The 20,109-nt window shown below is 39.6% G+C and overlaps 1 long non-coding RNA gene across 1 annotated transcript in view; it reads left to right on the forward strand.

The window, feature by feature from the left end:
• Window positions 1-94: 94 nt before the first annotated feature.
• The window catches only part of LOC123791635 (uncharacterized), a 47,470-nt gene continuing 27,455 nt past the window's right edge, over window positions 95-20,109 (forward strand). The window contains exons 1-2 of the long non-coding RNA XR_006779468.2: window positions 95-370; window positions 2,440-2,486. This is a non-coding gene — a long non-coding RNA (uncharacterized LOC123791635). The remainder of the gene's footprint in view (window positions 371-2,439; window positions 2,487-20,109) is intronic.

A 20,109-nucleotide genomic window follows, 5' to 3' on the forward strand; every position in this document is an offset into this window, starting at 1 on the left:
GATAGACACCCAACGCTTCCCCGCCCTTAAAGCTCTCGGCCCCTCCAAAGTGGGCGGGGCCTCGGAGGAAGGAGGAGTTGAGGTTGGCGGGAAATCTCGGGCTAGGAGTACCCGCGGCAGCTAAGAGCTGCGGGATGGCCACTACAAAATCGCCCCTTTCGGATTCTCAGTGATGATTACCTGTGTGTTGCAGATTCCCGCCAGTTCCTCACCCGCCCTGCCGATACACCCGAAATCCATCGGAGGCGACGCCTGCGACTCCAGGTGATCCAGTGTGCCGCTGGACATCTCTCATTCAGGATCCACAGAGATTTGGGGTGTTGTGTGACTGGGAGAAGGACGAGGCTGTAAGAAAGGCCACAAGATAATGGTCCGTTTGTATGTGTCAGCCCCACTCTTCGTCAAGTATGTTGTTTGTGTACATGCTTTTCTTTCTACTTTGGAATTCTTTTCTCCGTTTCCTGGAGAAAACATTTTTCAAGGATCTCTCTTTATTATCATTAGTGGTCTCCTCTACAAGACTTTGAACTCCACGAGGGCAGTAATGTCTTTCTGTGGTCTCAAAACTAAGTATGATGCTTGGTTTTTATGTGTTTTTTTTAAATATGATTTTTTTAAGCTGGTGGATTAGACCACTGAAAAAAACTGGGGATTTTCTTCCGAAACACATATTTTCTCTGTTGAGAACTTTTGGTAAATCCCCAGATGAAAGACTTTAGTACAGCTCTGCAAATATCTGCCAATTTAACATCTACTTTGCACCAATGGTGATTTATTTTCTTTATAAAGTAGAAAAGATAAATACTTAGGCTCAGGTAGGGTATGAATCGAAAGGGTCCTTAAAGATCTAAGCTTTGCAGATGGAAGTAACAGACTCATATCACTTGAAGTGATTTGCTCAAGTTCAGAGCAATGTAGTATGACACTCTTTTTAAACCTATCACTTTTATATTTTGGTCTTTTTTCCCCTGTTAAACATTTTCTAGGTTAAATATGACTTTCTAGTATTCTGCATTATGAACATATGATGTTTTATTTGCCCAAGTCCCCACTGTTTAATATTAGGTTCCCCCCCTACTGACCCACTCATTTATGAGCTGCTTGATAGATATTTTTACACTGCTTTTTTTTTTTTTTAAGATTTTATTTATTTGTCTGAGAGAGAGAGAGAGGACAGCAGGCGGATTGGGGAGCAGAGGGAGAAGCAGGCTATACTCCTTTCTTTAGAATAAATTCCTAAAAATGGAATTGCAGGGTCAAATGAAATTGATTTTTCTAAAGCTTTTAATAGAAAGTGCTAAGTTGCCCTCCAGAAATGTTTTACCAGTTTATACTGTGCACAATATGGTGGTCTAATGGTTAGGATTTGGCGCTCTTCACAATAATAGTTTATGAGGGTCTCCTCCTCCTTAAATTCACCAATACTGGTTGTTGTCATTTTAAAAAAATCAGTTAATTTAGTGGATTAAATTAACAGGTTTAAATTAACAGAGTGTTCTCTTTTGTTTCTCTAGCACTCAGCATAATGCCTAGCACATACTAAATGCTTAATAAATGTTGTTGAATAATTAAGTAACTACTTATTTAAAAATTTTCATATAGTACATAAACATTTTGACTATTCTTTTCTACGTATATATATATTCACTTGCTTCAAAAATATGTATAATGGGGGCATCTGGGTGGCTCAGTCCATTAAGTGTCCAACTCTTGGTCTCAGCTCAGGGTTGTGATTTCAAGCCCCACACTGGCTCCACACTGGGCATGGAGCCAACTTAAAATTATATATATGTATAATAAATATATAATTGTTTTTACGAATAAGATCACACTAAACTATTTTATACTACACTTAAAAAGTTATGGCAGGGGCGCCTGGGTGGCTCAGTTGGTTAAGCATCTGACTCTTGGTTTTGGCCTAGGTCATGATCTCAGAGTCATGAGATGGAGCCCCATATCAGCTCCATACTCAGTGGGGAGTTAGCTTGAGATTCTCTCCCTCTCTCCCTCCCCTTCTGCCCCTCTCCCTACTTGTGCATGTCTGAGCTCTTGCTGTCTCTCTAAAATAAATAAATAAATAAATAAATAAATAAATAAATAAATAAATAAATAAAATCTTAAAAAAAAAGTCATGGCCATGTTTTCATGTTCACTAAGTAATGATATTATTTTCAATAGTTGCATATTATTCTATTGTATAGAAATATGATACTTAACTGTGGGTGAGCCATGAGATTATTTCTAAGCCTTTGGAAATACTATAAAAATACCATAATGAATATTCTTATGCATACATACATTTTGTGTAATTTCCTGATTACCTCCTTATGATGAATTCATAGCAATAGAATTGCCAGGTCAAGGGGAACCTGCATTTACAATTAGGATAAACATGGCTAAATTACAAAAAATAAAATTACATCAATTTATATTCTACAGTGCCTGAGAGTCCCACTTTCTTTATGACTTCAACAGCACTGGATAGGGTGAGTACTTTTTACCTTTTTCAAGCTGATAGGCAGAAAAAGAAAAAAACTTTATTTGTATTTTTTTATTACTAGCAAAAAAAACTTTTCATGTATTTCTTGGCAATTTATGTTGCTTTAGTGAATTGTCATTTAATTCCTTTTCTCAATTTGTTATTATTAGTCATTTTCTCATTGATTTGTAGGAGTTCCCTTCCATTATCTAGTTATTGTGTTACTTTTGTAGAAGGAACCTGTTGAATACAAAGAAAAGAAGTCCAATGAAGTTAACTCAAGTGAAAGTTGGGGGGGTGCAGCATGGGGATATTGTAAATATGTAATAGGGAATCACATGAATACTCAAGGATAGGAATTTTTTATTTACTGAGGTATTTCCAGTGTTTGAACAAAGCCTGGCATAATAATAGGCACTCACTAAACATTTGTTGAAAGAAGGAATGATGAATCTCTTACTCCCAAACTTGCCCTTTTCATTATCTCCTAAGCAAATATCGGGGCTTTGTGATATATTATTCATTCACAGTGAATGGCTCTTACCAAAGCTCCACTTATGAGCCATCGGAAGGGGCATTTGGTTGTCCTTTTTGTCAAAACCGAAGGTCCTGAGTACTTATAAAGTTTCTATATGACTTTCAGCTCCTCTGCATGTTTTGGGGATTTGGCTTGGGATACATCTTGGTCCTTAACCAAGAGCTGAAAAATTGGTCATTAAAGATATTTGGTAGGAAGACTGGGTCAGCAAATATAGCACTACTTCTTCAATTTAAAGGTCATTGGTTAATTTATGTCAGAATTTTTTTATTTCTTTTTTTAAAAATTTTATTATTTATTTGAGAGAGACAGTGGGCGAGAGAAAGAGCACAAGCAGGTTAAGGGGAGAGGCAGAAGGAGAAGGAGATTCCCTGCTGAGCAGGGAGCTGGATACAGGGCTCCATCTCAGGACCTTGAGATCATGACCTGAGTCAAAGGCAGAGGCTTAGCTGACTGAGCTACCCAGGTACCCCTATGCCAGGCTTTTTTAGAATCAAATAAAAAGTAAATGCTAAATAAAAACCAAGTTGAAATTTTTTTCCATGGGCATATAAATCTCAATATGTTACTCTGTTTAGCAGCTGTAATTGGTACATTGTACAAATGAGATGTGTAGGGTGCAATTTGCAAATAACTTATTATTTTCCCCCATATATTTAAACACACCCAGGGGATGGGGTGCCTGGGTGGTTCAGCCAGTTAAGCGTCGGACTTTTGATTTTGGCTTGGGTCATGGTCTCAGAGTCATGAGATTGAGCCCAGAGTGGGGCTCTATGCTGAGCGTGGAGACTGCTGAAGATTCTTTCTCCTTCATCCCCTCCCACACTCCCCCAGCACGCGTGTTCTCGAGCTCTCTCTCCCTTAAAAAACAAAAACAAAAACCACAGCCAGTGGAGTTAATTCCTACCTGCTCCGTGAATGAAACACGGCACAAATATCACCAGTATTAACTAGTGAGTTCAACAGCCTCAGATCGGTAATTAATACGTTCAGTATAATAATAAAATCTTTAGGAGTGAAGCCTCTTCCCTCCAGCTTGGGCCTGCCATGACAAAAGGGAAATGATTGACTTCGTTTCTGTGTCCCTACCTAAAATTTCTTTTTTAATATCCCTACCCATTACCAACACCGAGTAGGTTGCCTTACTTCTCCCAAGTAGGAACAGAGGGAAGGGCAAGAGAGTTCTTTTTTTTTTTTTTTTAATTTTATTTATTTATTTATTCGATAGAGATAGAGACAGCCAGCGAGAGAGGGAACACAAGCAGGGGGAGTGGGAGAGGAAGAAGCAGGCTCATAGCGGAAGAGCCTGATGTGGGGCTCGATCCCATAACGCCGGGATCACGCCCTGAGCCGAAGGCAGACGCTTAACCGCTGTTCCACCCAGGCGCCCCAGGGCAAGAGAGTTCTTAACATGCCTAATACAGTTCTGCAATTAAGGGTTGATGCTCTCTGAGCTTAACAGGTGTTTACACTTGACACTTGTTACTTTATGCATTCTTTGGAAACATCTCTATCCTCACCTTATCCTGATGAGCAAATACTGGCAATCTCTTACTTGCACTTGGGTAAATATATGTCATCTGGCAATCAGCTCCATGTCCGTTGCCGGCATCTGTGCTATATGCCTCAAGCTTCTTTCTGTGGAAGTCTCTACTCTTCCACTTGACTTTCTTCAGTAGCCGGTATCTGATCCAGATATCCAGAGTGGCTTTGCCTCACACCTCTGGGAGTATAGATTTTGACCAAACTCAGAACTCATCTTTGCAGTTAGCCAGCCATCTTTGCTTGTCCAGATTCCACTAGAATGTTGGCTCCATGAAAGCAGGGGATTTTCATGTATTTCATTCACTGCTGTAGTCACCTGTGCCTAGAATAGTACCTGTACTTAATAAGTGTTCTGTAAGTATTGAATGAATGATTTCCTCAGATATGATCCTGACATTAATCCACTGTGACCCCCAGAACCCCCAGCTCTAAGGGCCATGTATCAAAGTTCCATTACAGTTCCTCTCCCTAGGCATGAGGTGAGGAAAAAGCAATGTCAACACACTGCACTGAAAACCCTCTCAAAGTCTTTTGAAATTCAACTTTTTTCTGACTTAGAAGTGGATGGACAAGTAGGGGTTGCAAAGGCAGCCCCCCGCATTTTTTTCAATTTCCGCTTTGGTGGCCTTCCACTTTTTGTGGAATGTGGGAATAATTTACTTTCTTAGAGGCACGGACAAAAGTGAGATAGAAAGAGTCTCATTTTAACATCCTGCTACATACATAGAACAATTGAACCTGTTTGTTTCCATATTGTCTCCATCTATTAAATTATAAGCTCCTGGAAGACAGGGCCTATGTTTTATTTATTTATATTTATATATATGGTGTCGTACAAATGGAATGCTCAATATAGTTTATAAAGTTAGGAATGAATAAAAGTGCTTTAGCAATTGTAATAATTTCAAACGTACTGCACAGTACCAAAGATTAATGTCTAAAACTGTCTTTCGAGTACTCTTCTAGTAGAAATCTTTAAATTTGGAAGTATTTTTTTCTATTTAAAAAATTTTTTTTAATTGAAGTATAATTGACATATAATATTATATTAGTTTCAGGTACAACATAGCGATCCGACAATTATATATGTTACAAGATGCTCACGACAGTAAATGTAGTCACCGCCCACCCACCGTACAGAGTTATTACAATATTATTGACAATATACCCTATGCTGTACTCTTCATCCCTGTGATTTGTTTTATAACTAGAAGTTTGTACCTCTTTTTTTTTTTTTTTAAAGATTTTATTTATTTATGTGACAGAGAGACAGCCAGCAAGAGAGGGAACACAGCAGGGGAGTGGGAGAGGAAGAAGCAGGCTCCTAGCCGAGGAGCCCGATGTGGGACTCGATCCCAGAACGCCGGGATCACGCCCTGAGCCGAAGGCAGACGCTTAACGACTGCGCTACCCAGGCGCCCCAGAAGTTTGTACCTCTTAATCCCTAAATTTGGAAATATTTATAGCAAATTTGTAGGATTGCTCGCACCTTGATGTTTCTGTGCTAGGTAGTCTCCATTGCCCCAGTAGATCTTCAGCAATGTCCCTTTGCCTTCTGGCTTCTGGTTGAACTCAGCTGATGGAGGGCAGTAGCAGGAGATCAGAAGGCAATGGGAGAAAGAGATCAGGGTATTTAGTACCCTCCCTCCCTCCATATTGGCCACTAGTTGGCAGTGGTACTGGTACCATCTCATCTCTTGCTGTTTCCCTGCCCACATTCTGATTACATTCTCTTTAGTTGTGCCTTTTAAGTGTGCCATCTGTATCCTGCTGGGACCCTGACTGATTCAATCATATTTAAAATTTTTACAGGGTACAGGAGCTATACAATACTTTTTTTTTTTTTTAAGTGTGAGAAAACGCTGTTTTCTTTTCCTGAAGTTGAATTTATATTATACCTCTAAGAATGTTAAATTGGTAGGTCTGAAACAGCTGGGAACTAGAACCTAAGATTATGATATATGCCCTTCCCTGTTTTTTACCTGCTCAAATATACAGGAAAAAAAAAGTCTGAGCTTATGGTTGGTTTTATAATTTTTTTCCAATAATAAAAGGAATACACATTTATTTAAACTTTTTCAAATGGCAAACAGTATGAAAAAAATCCCTTATAATTCACTAGGTAGAGAAAAATCACTGTTAATATTTTAGTGATTTTTTCCCCTATGTAGCTAAAGAAAGGAAGGAAATTATTCTGAGAGTATATTTTCTAATATTTATAATATGCAATACACTGTATATGCATATGTGTATGGTAGGTGTGGCTCTCATTCCATAGAAATAAATATTGCATTTCTTTAGATCAACCTGAATCTAATCCTGAGCTCCAACCCTGCCGTGCTGGTGGGAAAGTTAATTCTCAGTTACTGAGCATTTCCTCTCCACCCAAGATTGTATGAAGTTTCTAGGGCCTTAATTATTGTGGAAGTACCTGGAAATTATTATTTTTTAAAGGTTTTATCTTTCATTTATTTGAGCGAGCTAAAGAGACTGCGTAAGTGGAGAATTTATATTTATATAAGCAGACTCCCTGCTGAGCAGTGAGCCCTGATGCGATGTGATGATGCGGGGCTGCATCCCAGAGCCCTGAGATCATGACCTGAGCCACCCAGTTGCCCTGTACCTGGAAATTATTTAGTTGTCTGTCCACATTGATTTACTGCTGAGATTTCCTTTTATGCCATCTTCCCTTCTGGTCTAATGACTACAGTATTCCTTTACCACCCTTGGAACTCAAGAATCTGGAATCAAATGAGTGAATCTGGCAGCCCCAGCACCCAGGTGCAGCCTTACCCTTTGAGGTTTTGCCATCATCCTGGGCTCTGTCACGGAGCAAGACGGAAGACTTAGCTGCTCACTCAACCTTTGGATTTCAGACTTCTAAGTCTTGAGGAATCTCTCTTCCACCTCACTTTCAAAGGCATTCCTGTCGTCTCCCCCCCCCCCCCACCTTCGCATTTCAAAAGACAGCAAGAGCCTATGTTGTCTCTAAGCAGCTTTTGCTTTTTGCCTTACAAAAATATGAGGGTCTAGATACCTGATGGTATGGGGGCAAGGGGTAGGGGACTAGGAGAACACATAGAGTTAAAATCTCAACAAAATAATGTGTTACTAAAATTTATATCAAATGATAAATGCTTATTTTTCCCCGGCTTTTTTATTTAAACATTCTACCACAAACATTTCGTGTCACATTTCATGCTTTTAAATGTCTGTAGAACAGTAGGATCCTCCATCATACGAATGTATCATAATTTATTTAACTGACGTTTAACTAATAGCTCACTCTAAAGGCAGCCTTATCTGTATTTACTACTACCTTTTTATTTTTGTTTTTTCTATTTATTCAGAAGCTAAGGTTCTCTTCTGGTAATAACTAAAGCTTAGAACAGGGCAATTGGAACTGATAGACATAATTTAGAAGAGTAACAATTTAGAATCTTATCTAAAATCTATAATATAATTTCCCCTCCCTCAGTATTACCAAAAGTGAGGCCTGTACAAAAGCCATTGGCATACTTGAGTTGTTTAGAAATATTTTTTCCAGAAATGAAGCAATTATTACAGAATGTCATCTAGATAGTTGAGTAACAATGAATGTTACATGTCCATGGGAAAATTTCAACTTGGCTCTTATTAAAATTTATTTTTATTTAATTCTAAAAAATCCTGAACGAACAAACAATGACCTTTAAATCAGAGAAGAAGTACTGCTTTTCTGGTCTATTCTTTCTACCAAATACCCTTATTGATCAATTTTGCAGCTACTGGTTAAGAATGAGGTTGTACCCTGAGCAGAGTCCCCACATCATGCTTAAAGGAACTGAAACCCATTAATACCCTAAGAGACCAAATGTCTCTTCTGTTGGTCCACAAGTGAGGCTTGATATAAGAAGAGTCCAGCCAACCACCTTCAACTCACAGAGTCACCAATATATGCATGGAAAGGAATGATGAAAAGGAAGAGTTCTAGAATCAGATTTTTTTCATTCATTTAATATTTGTTGATCTTACTATATACTAAGCATTATCACTAAGTTACTAAGAATACCTCAGTAAACAGACAAAAATTCCGGAGGAAGAATATAATGACATGAAATCAGAAAGGAAATGGGATGAGGGTTACAGATCATATAGGGCCTTCAGGCCACAGTAAAGACTTTGAGAGAGATAGAAAGCTGCTAGAGGGTATTGAATACAGAAATGTCATGACTAACACTTTATTTTTATTTTTTTTAAGTTTATTTATTTTTAAGTAATCTGTACACCTAATGTGGGGCTCGAACTCATGACCCCAAGATCAAGAGTCACAAACTCTTCCAACTGAGGCAGCCAAGTACCCTATGACTGACATTTAAAAAAGATTATCCTGACCCATGTGTTGAGAACAGATTGTAGGCGGCCAAGCAGGCTAACAAGATCAAGGCTCTTACAGTAATCCAAGTGAGAGAAGACAATGGCTTAGACCAGAGCTGAGATGGTGGGACACAGTTGGATTCTGCATATATTTTGAAGGCAGAGCCAACAGTACTTTGCTGATGGATTGGATGTGGCAGGTAAGAGAAAGAGAGGTTTTGACATGATGAATGTTAATGGCCTAAGCAGCTGAAGAATGGAGTCACAGTGAACTGCAAGGAAGGAGAGATAGGAGGAGCAGGTTTTGGGAGAGAAGATGATGATGCAGTTTTGTACATTTCAACTTTGGGATGTCTGTTGGACTTCCTAGTGGAGTTAAGGCATAGTTTGTTGGTATGTGAGTTGCAGTTCAGTGGAGAGATGGAGGCTGCAGATCTAAAATTGGGAGTCACCAGGGCTCCTGACTGGCTTACTCAGTAAAGCGCATGACTCTTGATCTTGGGGTTGTGAGTTCGAGCCCCACCCTGGGTGTAGAGATTACTTAAAAATAAAATCTTTAAGGGGCACCTGGGTGGCTCGGTCGGTTAAGTGTCTGCCTTCGACTCAGGTCATGAGCTCCAGGGAGCCTGCTTCTCCCTCTCCCTCTGCTGCTCCCCTGCTTGTACTCATTTGCTCTCTGTCAAATAAATAAATAAGATCTTTAAAAAGAATAAAAATACATCAAAAACTAAAGATGTACTGTATGGTGACTAACATAACGTAATAAAAAATTTTATTAAAAAAATAAAAATAAAAAGATAAAATAAAATAGAGATAATATTGGCTAATATCTTTTATGATTATTGTGATGACTAAGTGAATTTTTCATTTAAAATGCTTAACACACTGTCTGGCACATGGTAAATACTCAATAAAATATTAGCTACTATTATTATTTTAAAACCAGCGTTTGGGGCACCTGGGTGGCTTAGTTGGTTAAACGACTGCCTTCAGCTCAGGTCATGATCCTGGAGTTCCAGGATCAAGTCCCACATCGGGCTCCCTGCTTAGCAGGGAGTCTGCTTCTCCCTCTGATCCTCCCCCCTCTCATGCTCACTCTCTCTCTCATTCTGTCTCTCTCAAATAAATAAATAAAATCTTTAAAACAAAACAAAACAAAACAAAACAAAAAAACCCCCAGCATTTGTCTTCCAAAATGTTGCTGGTTGCCTTGGTGATAATATACTTATAGAATTGGTAGAGTAGCAATACCTATTATTTAGCTAGATAAAAAGTGGCAAACTAAAGTGTCTAGTGAGTGACTGACTCTCTCCCCCATATATAGTATCTTAAATAAATAAATAAAATAATGGGGTGCCTGGGTGGCTCAGTAGGTTAAGCATTTGCCTTCGGCTCAGGTCATGATCTCAGGGTCCTGGGATCAAGTCCCACATCAGGCTCCCCGCTCAGCGGGGAATCTGCTTCTCCTCCCTCTGCCCCTCCCCCTGCTCATGCTCTCTTGTGCGTGCTCTCTGTCAAATAAATAAATAAATCTTAAAAAAAAGAAGTTTTAAATAAATAAATAAATAAATAAATAAATAAATAAACACTTTCAAAGGAGATTCAAGCAAAACTAAATATTTAGGAGGACTTCAGAAACTAACAACTTGAAAAAAAACATTCCTGGCTAAAAGTGTAACTTATTTTTCATCATGAGAAATGTATTCCTTAATCCCAATCACCTATTTCACCCATCTCCTCACCCACCTCCCCTCTGGTAACCACCAGTTTGTTCTCTATAGTTAAGAGTCTATTTCTTGGTTGACTGGCTCAGTTGGTAGAGCGTGCAACTCTTGATCTCGGGATTGTGAGTTCAAGCATCATGTTGGACATAAAGCTTAGTTAAAAAAAAAGAGTCTATTTCTTAGTTTGTCTTTTTTTTCCTTTCCTCATTTGTTTTGTTTTTTAAATTTCACATATGAGTGAAATCATATAGTGTCTTGCTGACTGACTTATTTTGCTTAGCATTATACTCTCTAGCTCCATCCATGTTGTTGCAAATGGCAAGATTTCATTCTTTTTGATGACTGAGTAATATTCCATTGTGTATATACCCCACATCTTCTTTATCCATTCATTAATCAGTGGACACTTGGGCAGTTTTCATAGTTTAGCTATGGTAAATAATGCTGCAATAAACATAGGGGTGCATGTATCCCTTTGAATTAGTGCTTTTGTATTTTTTGTATAAATACCCAGTAGTGCGATTACTGGATTGTAGGGTAGTTCTGTGTTTAATATTTTGAGGAACCTCCATACTGTCTTCCACAGTGGCTGTACCAGTTTGCATTCCCACGAACAGTGTACAAGGGTTCCTTTTTTTCCACATCCTTGTCAACACTTGTTGTTTCTTGTGTTTTTGATATTAGCCACTCTGACAGGTGTGAGGTGATATCTCATTGTGGTTTGGATTTGCATTTCCCTGATGATGAGTGATATTGAACACTTTCTCATGTGTCTGTTGGCCATCTGTAGGTCTTCTTTGGAGAAAGAAGTTATTTTTATTTAGCTGCCAAGATCTATGAAACACAATGATAGAGACTCTTCTTTAAAGCTTTGGCATCCAGTATGGCTGACTGCTATAAAAGTAACATGTGGTCGATAAAGTTTGAAATAAGGATGTCCTTCTTCAACAGATTTGAATAATCCTTTGGTCTAGAAATTATTTCATCCTTTATAGGAAGATGTCTCCTGATTTTCAAAATAAATGACCTCTTACCATCCTAGCAAAATAAAATCCATTTGGATCTTTTTTTTTTTTTTTTTAATAAAAATCTACCCCGAGATTATTTGGGAAACCACTTTCTGTATTTAAAAAGGGCATTTCTTCCTTTAATAAGCCAAAGCCAGAACTTTTTAGTGTCAGGGTGGCTTCAGCATTTCTTTTCCTTTGGCCTATTGCTGAGGTGGCAAGGGTAGCCATTGAGAAACAAACAAAAAAAACAAGACATTTTATGATGGAAAGAGCATTCCTATAAATAAGCCAAAATTTTTCATGGGTTGTATTTCTTTTTTTTCTCATGACAAGAGAGAAAAAATTCAGTCCCTAATCTACCAGTAGGCCAATAATTCTTTAAATATTGGTAATGATAAAAGTAACGTGCCATTTGCCTGGGTGGCTCACTTGGTTAAGCATCTGCCTTTGGCTCAGGTCATGATCCCAGGGTCCTGGGATGGAGTCCTGCACGGGGCTCCCCGCTCAGCAGGGAGTCTGCTTCTCCCTCTGCCCCTCTTGTGCTTGTGCTCCAGTGTGGAGCGCGCTCTCTCTCTCTCTCTTGCAAATAAAGAAATAAAATCTTAAAAAAAACAAAAAAGTAACGTGCCCTTTAAGAGCACCTGGCTGGCTTACTCTGTGGAGCGGGCAACTCTTGATCTTGGGGTTGTGGGTTCAGGTCCCATGTTGGGTGTTGAAATTATTAAAAAAAAAAAATCTTAAAAAAAAAGAAGTAACGTGCCTTTTAAAACCAATTGAGCTGGAAGTCCAAAGTTAGTGCGCAATTCCCTTCTCTGCTGCTAGGTGGCAATTAATGCCTTGGAGAGGAAAAAAGTCTGCCGCCCCCCTTCCCCACCCAGAAAGATACGTGCATTTCTCTTCCTTAAGGTAAGAATTCTCTTAAGGATAATATTCTCTTTCCTGTTTTGTTTTGTCCAAGTGAATTTACATTCACCTTTTCCTTTAATTGTTAAGAATAACACATACAAATCTAAAGCAGACTGCTATAGCTAGGGAGGAATAGATCGTATCTTTTAAAGAGGGTGGTTTCCAAAAAGAGTGTATGTTCATGAGTGATATAGAGTAGGAAGTTGCTATAATTTCCCTGCAGCATTTTTTCTTTTTTAAATTTTACTAAAGAAAATTTCCTGTGAAAGGAATTATAACTGGCCTACGCCAACTTTATGCCAAATGTAATATAATTAAATATAAAACAAAAATGGAAAGAAAATAATTGTAAAGACCTAAAAGTAATGCCAGTGTGTTGAAGCTGCTTTTTCAGGTGAACTGTAGAAAAAACAATAAAATAATTCTTTATCAGAATCACAGACTGGTACAATATAATAACCATTTTTTTTTCAGGCAACCTATTCAGATTTATCTATTCCTAGCAAAATTATTTAAAGACTACACATAGTTTCTGTGTATTTATAAATCTAGGAGTCTGGTCTACATCCTTATAAAAATATGCTTACTCATGTACATTACTTTTTGTGACTTTCCTTACCAAAAGACTATATGTAGTGGGTGTTTGCTCCATAAAATTCAAAATATCAAATCCCTATTCAAAGAAGACTCTCAGTTTGGGTCTTAAACCAAAAAGACTCTCCCCAGGCTGAACTTAATGAAGCCTAACACCAAAAAGAAAAGCTGTTTCTGGCATTCTAGGCCTTCCCTGCATCCAGATGGCCTGTCTGTAGCCTAGCCAGGACCAAACCCTTCCTGCTGCCTTTTCTGCTGGCCTTGGATGACAGCCCCAGGCTACACCAGCTTCCATACCCCTTTAACTCCTCAGTGTCCAAGGTTTTAAGAGATGGGACTTAGAGAGTGAATTGGTTGAAAGAGTAAATCAAATTTTAAGCGTAAAGTTTAGTTTATAAAATATTTATCCACAACACCTTCCCCCTCCCCTCCCATAGGCTTCCGCCCAGAGTAGCTCAGCTAGCCAACTGGCATCACAAGAGCACCGTTTGGAAGGGAGTGTGTGTGGGCAGCTTGCAGGTGAGGACAGGGCTGCCAAGGCAGACCATGCGGTTTGTCCTGTGCCTACACCCAATACCTGACTTGTGCCTTTCCAGAGCATTTGTATACACACAGCAGTTCTGCAGTTTAGGGTGTGGGTAACTTTGAAAAGTATTTTTTAAAATAGCTCATTGACAAGACTTACGTTCAGCAAACAAGAATGCATAAATGGGAGATATAAAATGACCATGCGTGGACTTAAGTGAGAACTTCTCTGAAGTAGTTGTGCCAGCAAAACAAATCTACTCTACGTTTTACAAGGACCCTTGGAAATCTTACTAGTGGCAGCCATTGTTTTCATCATGGGTTTTCAACGGTTTGTTTGTATATGGGAATTTCACCAGAAGGTAATACACAAAGCAAACTTTACACTTGAAGGCAGTATTTCCCAATGGTTTTGCTTTTCTCCACGTAGAGAGATGCTATGATTTGTAAGGGTGCTTCTAAGTTGGCCAGAATAGATATTTTTGCATGAAAGCCTATGACTCTCTATCACTTTCCTTCTTATTTTTGAATCTCATTTCTTAGTTCTGTGCTCACTGTTATTTTTAATTATTATTATTATTATGCCTGTTGCCAAGCTATTTCACTTTCCACAGAGTTGATTAGAGACCTGAAAAATCTAGGCCAACATAAAGTCCTGGTTTCCAGGTCAGACTACAGGAGCAAAGGGGAAAAAGAAAGGGAAAAGCGCTAGCTTCGCAAAGCCCTTCATGAAAACAAAACCAAAAAACTCAAAGGAACCTAGAACCGTAGAGAATGGAGTTTAAAAACAGGAACTGTGGAAAGAAGAATGAAAGGATAAAAAGCTATCACAGCACTGAGATGAAAAGAAAGAATTTAAAAGAGTGAATACAAATAGGTCTGATAGACCTATTGATTTTCAGTGTTTAGCCTGGAGTGCTGGGTGTCTACTCCAAGCAATAGAACTCTCTCAACGGTTGACATAAAAGAGGCACTCTGGCCCTGCTTCCTGTTTGTGGCTTCAGAGCTGAAACACTACCCTTGACCCTCTCCACCCACCTCACTCTGTTGAGGTCTTCACTCACCTGATCTCAGCTTCACCACTTACTTCTCTGCATTTGCCTGGCCCACAAACGCACAAGGTTGTCTTCTGTGCCGTGACCTTGTCTCCTTGCAAACAGGATGATGAAAACTGGGGACTCTCCATCCAGCTATGGTGTCTCAGGCTAGCTTGGGTAACATTCCTCCCTGCTGGACCCACTCTTCAGGATTCTTCCTCCCATGACAAAGACAGTGAACCAGACAGGCATTTGGGAAAGATCATGTCCTCGGGAGAGATCAGATAGCACTTACGGTTCAGTGCACATTTCCAGAATACAGGCTGATAGCACCTCAGTGCATAATGAGCAAAAAGTCCCATCATTTCTGGACATACGTGTTTGTTTTTCAGTTTTACACATTTTTTTTAAAGATTTTATTTATTTATTTGACAGAGATAGAGTACAAGCAGCAGGAGCAGCAGGGCGATTGAGAAGCAGACTCCCGTTAGCAGAGATCCCCACATGCAGCTCGATCCCAGGACCCTGGGATCATGACCTGAGCCAAAGGCAGACGCTCAACTGACTGAGCCACCCAGGGGCCCCAGTTTTATAAACATTACCTTACTAACAACTGATACCTGATGGCTTACCATCAGATTTTCACAGAACGATAAAATAGTACTCCCCCCAGGAAGCAAATGTGGGAAAACAATTTATGAAAGCAAATAAGTAACAAACAAATCAAGGTAGACGTCAGTTTTTCTTCCTAGAAAATCTGAAGAAAAACCCAATTAAAGAGGAAGATTGTTTTTTACTAAGTCATCTAATGTTGGCTTAATGCTTTTTTTTTCCTTAAGTGTTTTTATTTCTGTGGAAAGAATTTTACTCCCTTTTCATTTTGAGGAGAGGGGCAAAAACTTGGGAGCACCATTCCTGTGTTCCAGTATAAAAAGAAAATTGCTGGCATGAGAAATGTTATGAATTTATGAAAAATAATAGCTTTCTCTCCTAATTAGAATATTGCATTTTTCTTTACTTTTCCCCATCACCATGAGAACGTATGCATATACGTGTATATGTGTGTGTGTGTGTGTGTGTATATATATATATATATATATAGGCATCCTTGCATGAAACCCTTTGACCAGATTTCACAACTCTAGTCCTACGCTCATAAGAAGTCTTTATTTAGTTTCAGTCTTTCCAAATAAGCCTGTACGTTTCTGACAGAGCAAATACCAGTTTGGTCCTCTCTGTCCTCTGTCCCTTGACCCCCTGCTGAAACCTGGCTCAGTCTGTTCACCTAAAAAGGTGAAACTAGACCCTATTTCTACAGAGTATTTTTTTTTTATACAGGGCCACACAGAGCCCTGGAGAGGTCCAGGCGGCCCAGGAAGGAGACAGAGATTGGCTGCCATCCAGTTGGGCTGGCTCACGAGAAGTTCAGCTTCCTTGTCCTCTCACAGACAGTCCCTTCCGTGCTGACCTTTGACTAGCTTGGCAGGGCTCTCGAGCCCTGACCCTGCTGCCTCTCTGCGCACACTCTTCCTCTTCCCCACACTGTTGGTACTTCTTGGAAGGGGGAAAAAGCCTGAGGAAAAAAGGCTGGGGAAAGGAAAAGTGAAAGTCCTGACTTTCGAGCCTCTAAGGATTTTCTCCCCGTCCTTGATAAGGGATACTGTTAATTTAAAAGGATGTCAACATAGGACATGCGAAATTTGCAAAAACGTGGAGAATTTAGCATGGCCTATGCATCAGGGTAGTTTGAAAGCCTCAGAAGAATATGCTAGCCCTTCTGCAAATATCCTATAGTCTTTTTTAAACTCCATATTTAATGGAATTTTTGCAGACAGTTTGCTTCCTTTTTGTAATTATTATTATCAGTAGTTCTGTTGTAGAGAAATAGATTCCAGGAAAAATTGCAGTGCATATAGACAATGATCAAATAGCTTATAGAATGTAATGCTAAAGCCTTTGAAAATGCAAATGATTTTTTTCATAATTATTTGATTAGTTTTGAAAGAACTAATCCCAAGCAATATGTAACACTAAACCCAAGCAATATGTAACACCTTCTATACCGTGTTTAAAATTTAAGAAACAAGTGAATAATATGGAGCAACAATTGTAAAATTACCTTTATCATCGCAAAACTAAAGATTTTATTGTATTTTCCTGATTTTTCTTCCCCTTTGATGACTTTAGTGCCAGTGGCTCCGTTGCATGCTTGGCATCTCTCCTCCTGCTAACTTTGTACAAACAATGCCCTCCCTCATGTGGGGGTGTCTATTACCCTTTCATCTAGGCTGTTCTATTTACCCTCCAAAAGCTGGCATTCAGCTGAAACCAGAGGAAAAAAATCTTTTCCCAGTTTGTTGGAGACTTGTTGAAGGCAATTGACTGCTTTTCAACAGAAAACATTTCCTTCCCCTATTGTGTCACCTCTACCCCTTAAAACACTTCATAAAGCTCTGGCTGAGCCCTCGGGTGATTGCCAGAGCATGGCTTCCTTTAAAAAAAGTACTTAGAAGCAACTGGTATTTTCTTAAGAGAAGAGTCATTGATCTCTACCCATAATGTCTGCACAATAAAAGGCACCATAGAACTGGAAGGGACCTCCCAATTCAATTCCACCCATGAATTTTCCAGAGGAGGGAACTGAGGCCCAGAGAAGTAAGAGTACTGTCCAATTTCTAAAGCAAAGATTCCTCATTTTTTCTTTCTTTTTTTTTTTTTTTAAGATTTTATTTATTCATTCGACAGAGAGAGAGACAGCCAGCGAGAGAGGGAACACAACCAGGGGGAGTGGGAGAGGAAGAAGCAGGCTCCCAGAAGAGGAGCCTGATGTGGGGCTCGATTCCAGAACGCCAGGATCACGCCCTGAGCGGAAGGCAGACGCTTAACGACTGAGCCACCCAGGTGTCCCTTCCTCATTTTTTCTGTACCATGAATCACCTTGTCAGTCTGGTGAAGCCTATGAACTCCATTTCAAAATAATGTTCTTTTTTTTTTTTTAAAGATTTTATTTACTTACTTGAGAGAAAGAGAGGACATGAGCAGGGGGGAGGGGCAGAGGGAGAGGGAAAAGCAGGCTCCCCGATGAGTGGGGAGCCCGGCACAGGGCTCCAGCCCAGAATCCTGGGATCATAATCTGAGCCAAAGGCAGATGCTTAACCGACTGAGCCACCCAAGTGCCTCTCAAAATAATGTTCTTAAGAGCATAAAATAAGGGGCGCTTGGGTGGCTCAGTCGGTTGAGTGGCCAACTCTCGATTTTGACTGGGGTAGTGATCTCAGGGTCCTGAGATCCAGCCCTGCGGCAGGCTCCGCACTCAGCGGGGAGTCTGCTTGAGATTCTTCCTCTCCCTGTCCTTCTGCTCCCCCTGCCGCATGCTCTCTCTCTCCTTCTAAAATAGATAAATAAATAAAAAAAAATTTTTTTAAAGAGCATAAAATAAAATATATGAAGTTGGACTCCTTCCTTACAGCATAAACAAAAATTAACTCAGAATGGATAAAAAACTAAATGTAGAACTAAAACGATATAATTCTTAGAGGAAAACATGAGTAAACATGAGTATGACTGTAGATTAGGGAATGGTTTCTTCTGTCTTTTTGAAAACACCTTTATTGAAATATAATCTCTATATACCATAAAATCCATCCATTTAAAGTGTATACAGTTTTAGTATATTTACAGAGTTGTGCAACCATTATCATGGTCTAATTTTAGGACCTGATTTATTGATTTTATATATATATATATTTTTTTTTTAATTTTTTTTCTAAGTAATCTCTACACTCACTGTGGGGCTTAAACTCACAAACCCGGAGATCAAGAGTCAAATGCTCTTCCATCCGAGGCAGCCAGGTGCCTTATTTTTAAACAATAAGGAGGATTTATTGGTTTATGTACAGAGATGACCAGTGACACCAAGGTCTGAATTTTTCTGAGTCTACCTCTTCTTTTCTTTTGCTATTTTTTAAAGCTTATCTCTCTTAGATTAAGCCACATATAATTCACTCATTTAAAATGTATAATTCGGTAGTTTTTGGTATATTCACAGAGTTGTGCAATCATTACTGAGGTATTGGTTTCTTAGATATGACATCAAAAGCACAAGCCACAAAGATAAAAAATAAATTGTACTACTTCCAAAAAAAAGAAAAGCTTCTCTGCTGCAAATAATACCAAGTGAGTGAAAAGGCAACCCAAAGAATGGGAGACAATATTTCCAAATTATACATATGATAGGGGACTTCTATTCAGAATATATAAAGAACTCTTACAGCTCAATAATTAAGGGCAAACGTTCCAATTAAAGAATGCGCAAAGAATTTGAATAAATATTTCTTCAAAGAAGAAATACAAATGGCCCATAACTGTGGAGCCTGCTTTCAGGCAAAGAGCTTGAGCAATGGAATGTAGAGAAGGCCCACTGGGGGACCCACCTCCAGATATCCATAGACCCTAACTAACCAATGGGCTACTTACAACCAGGCACAGTTACCAAAAAAGGGAGAATTCCAGACGTTGCCATACCTCCTCACCTCCCCTCTTTAAAAACAGCCCTACCCACTGCTTCGTTGCAGACAGCCTCTCCCCTGCTGTCCTGCCTGCCACTCTTCTACAGTACGTTCAGTAAACTTCTGTCTCCTTTGTTCTGCCTCACGTGAATGCTTTTACTGCCCATGCCACTGGCTTCCATCCTATTGTTGCCCCACATTTGGGGGACCCCATCCGATCAAGAGACACCCTGTTTAGATACCACAATAACTGCATGAAAAAATGTGAAGCGTTATTAGCCATTAGGGAAATGCAGATCAAAACCACAAGGAGATACTACTTCATACCTACTAGGATGCTATAAACAAAAAGATACACACTAACAAGAGATAGAGAGGATATTGAGAAATCGGAACTAGCGAACACTGCTGGTGGTATAAAATAGTACAACCGCTGGGGCGCCTGGGTGGCACAGCAGTGAAGCGTCTGCCTTCGGCTCAGGGCGTGATCCTGGTGTTGTGGGATCGAGCCCCACATCAGGCTCCTCCGCTATGAGCCTGCTTCTTCCTCTCCCATTCCCCCTGCTTGTGTTCCCTCTCTCGCTGGCTGTCTCTATCTCTGTCAAATAAATAAATAAAATCTTAAAAAAAAAATAGCACAGGGGCGCCTGGGTGGCACAGCGGTTAAGCGTCTGCCTTCGGCTCAGGGTGTGATCCCGGCGTTATGGGATCGAGCCCCACGTCAGGCTCCTCCGCTATGAGCCTGCTTCTTCCTCTCCCACTCCCCCTGCTTGTGTTCCCTCTCTCGCTGGCTGTCTCTATCTCTGTCGAATAAATAAATAAAAATCTTTAAAAAAAAAAATAGCACAACCGCTTTGGACAACAGTCTGGCAATTCCTCAAAAGGTT

The sequence above is a fragment of the Ursus americanus genome, chromosome 24, assembly GCF_024610735.1.
Source record: "Ursus americanus isolate L20-20 chromosome 24, mUrsAme1.1.p, whole genome shotgun sequence".
Taxonomy (NCBI): domain Eukaryota; kingdom Metazoa; phylum Chordata; class Mammalia; order Carnivora; family Ursidae; genus Ursus; species Ursus americanus.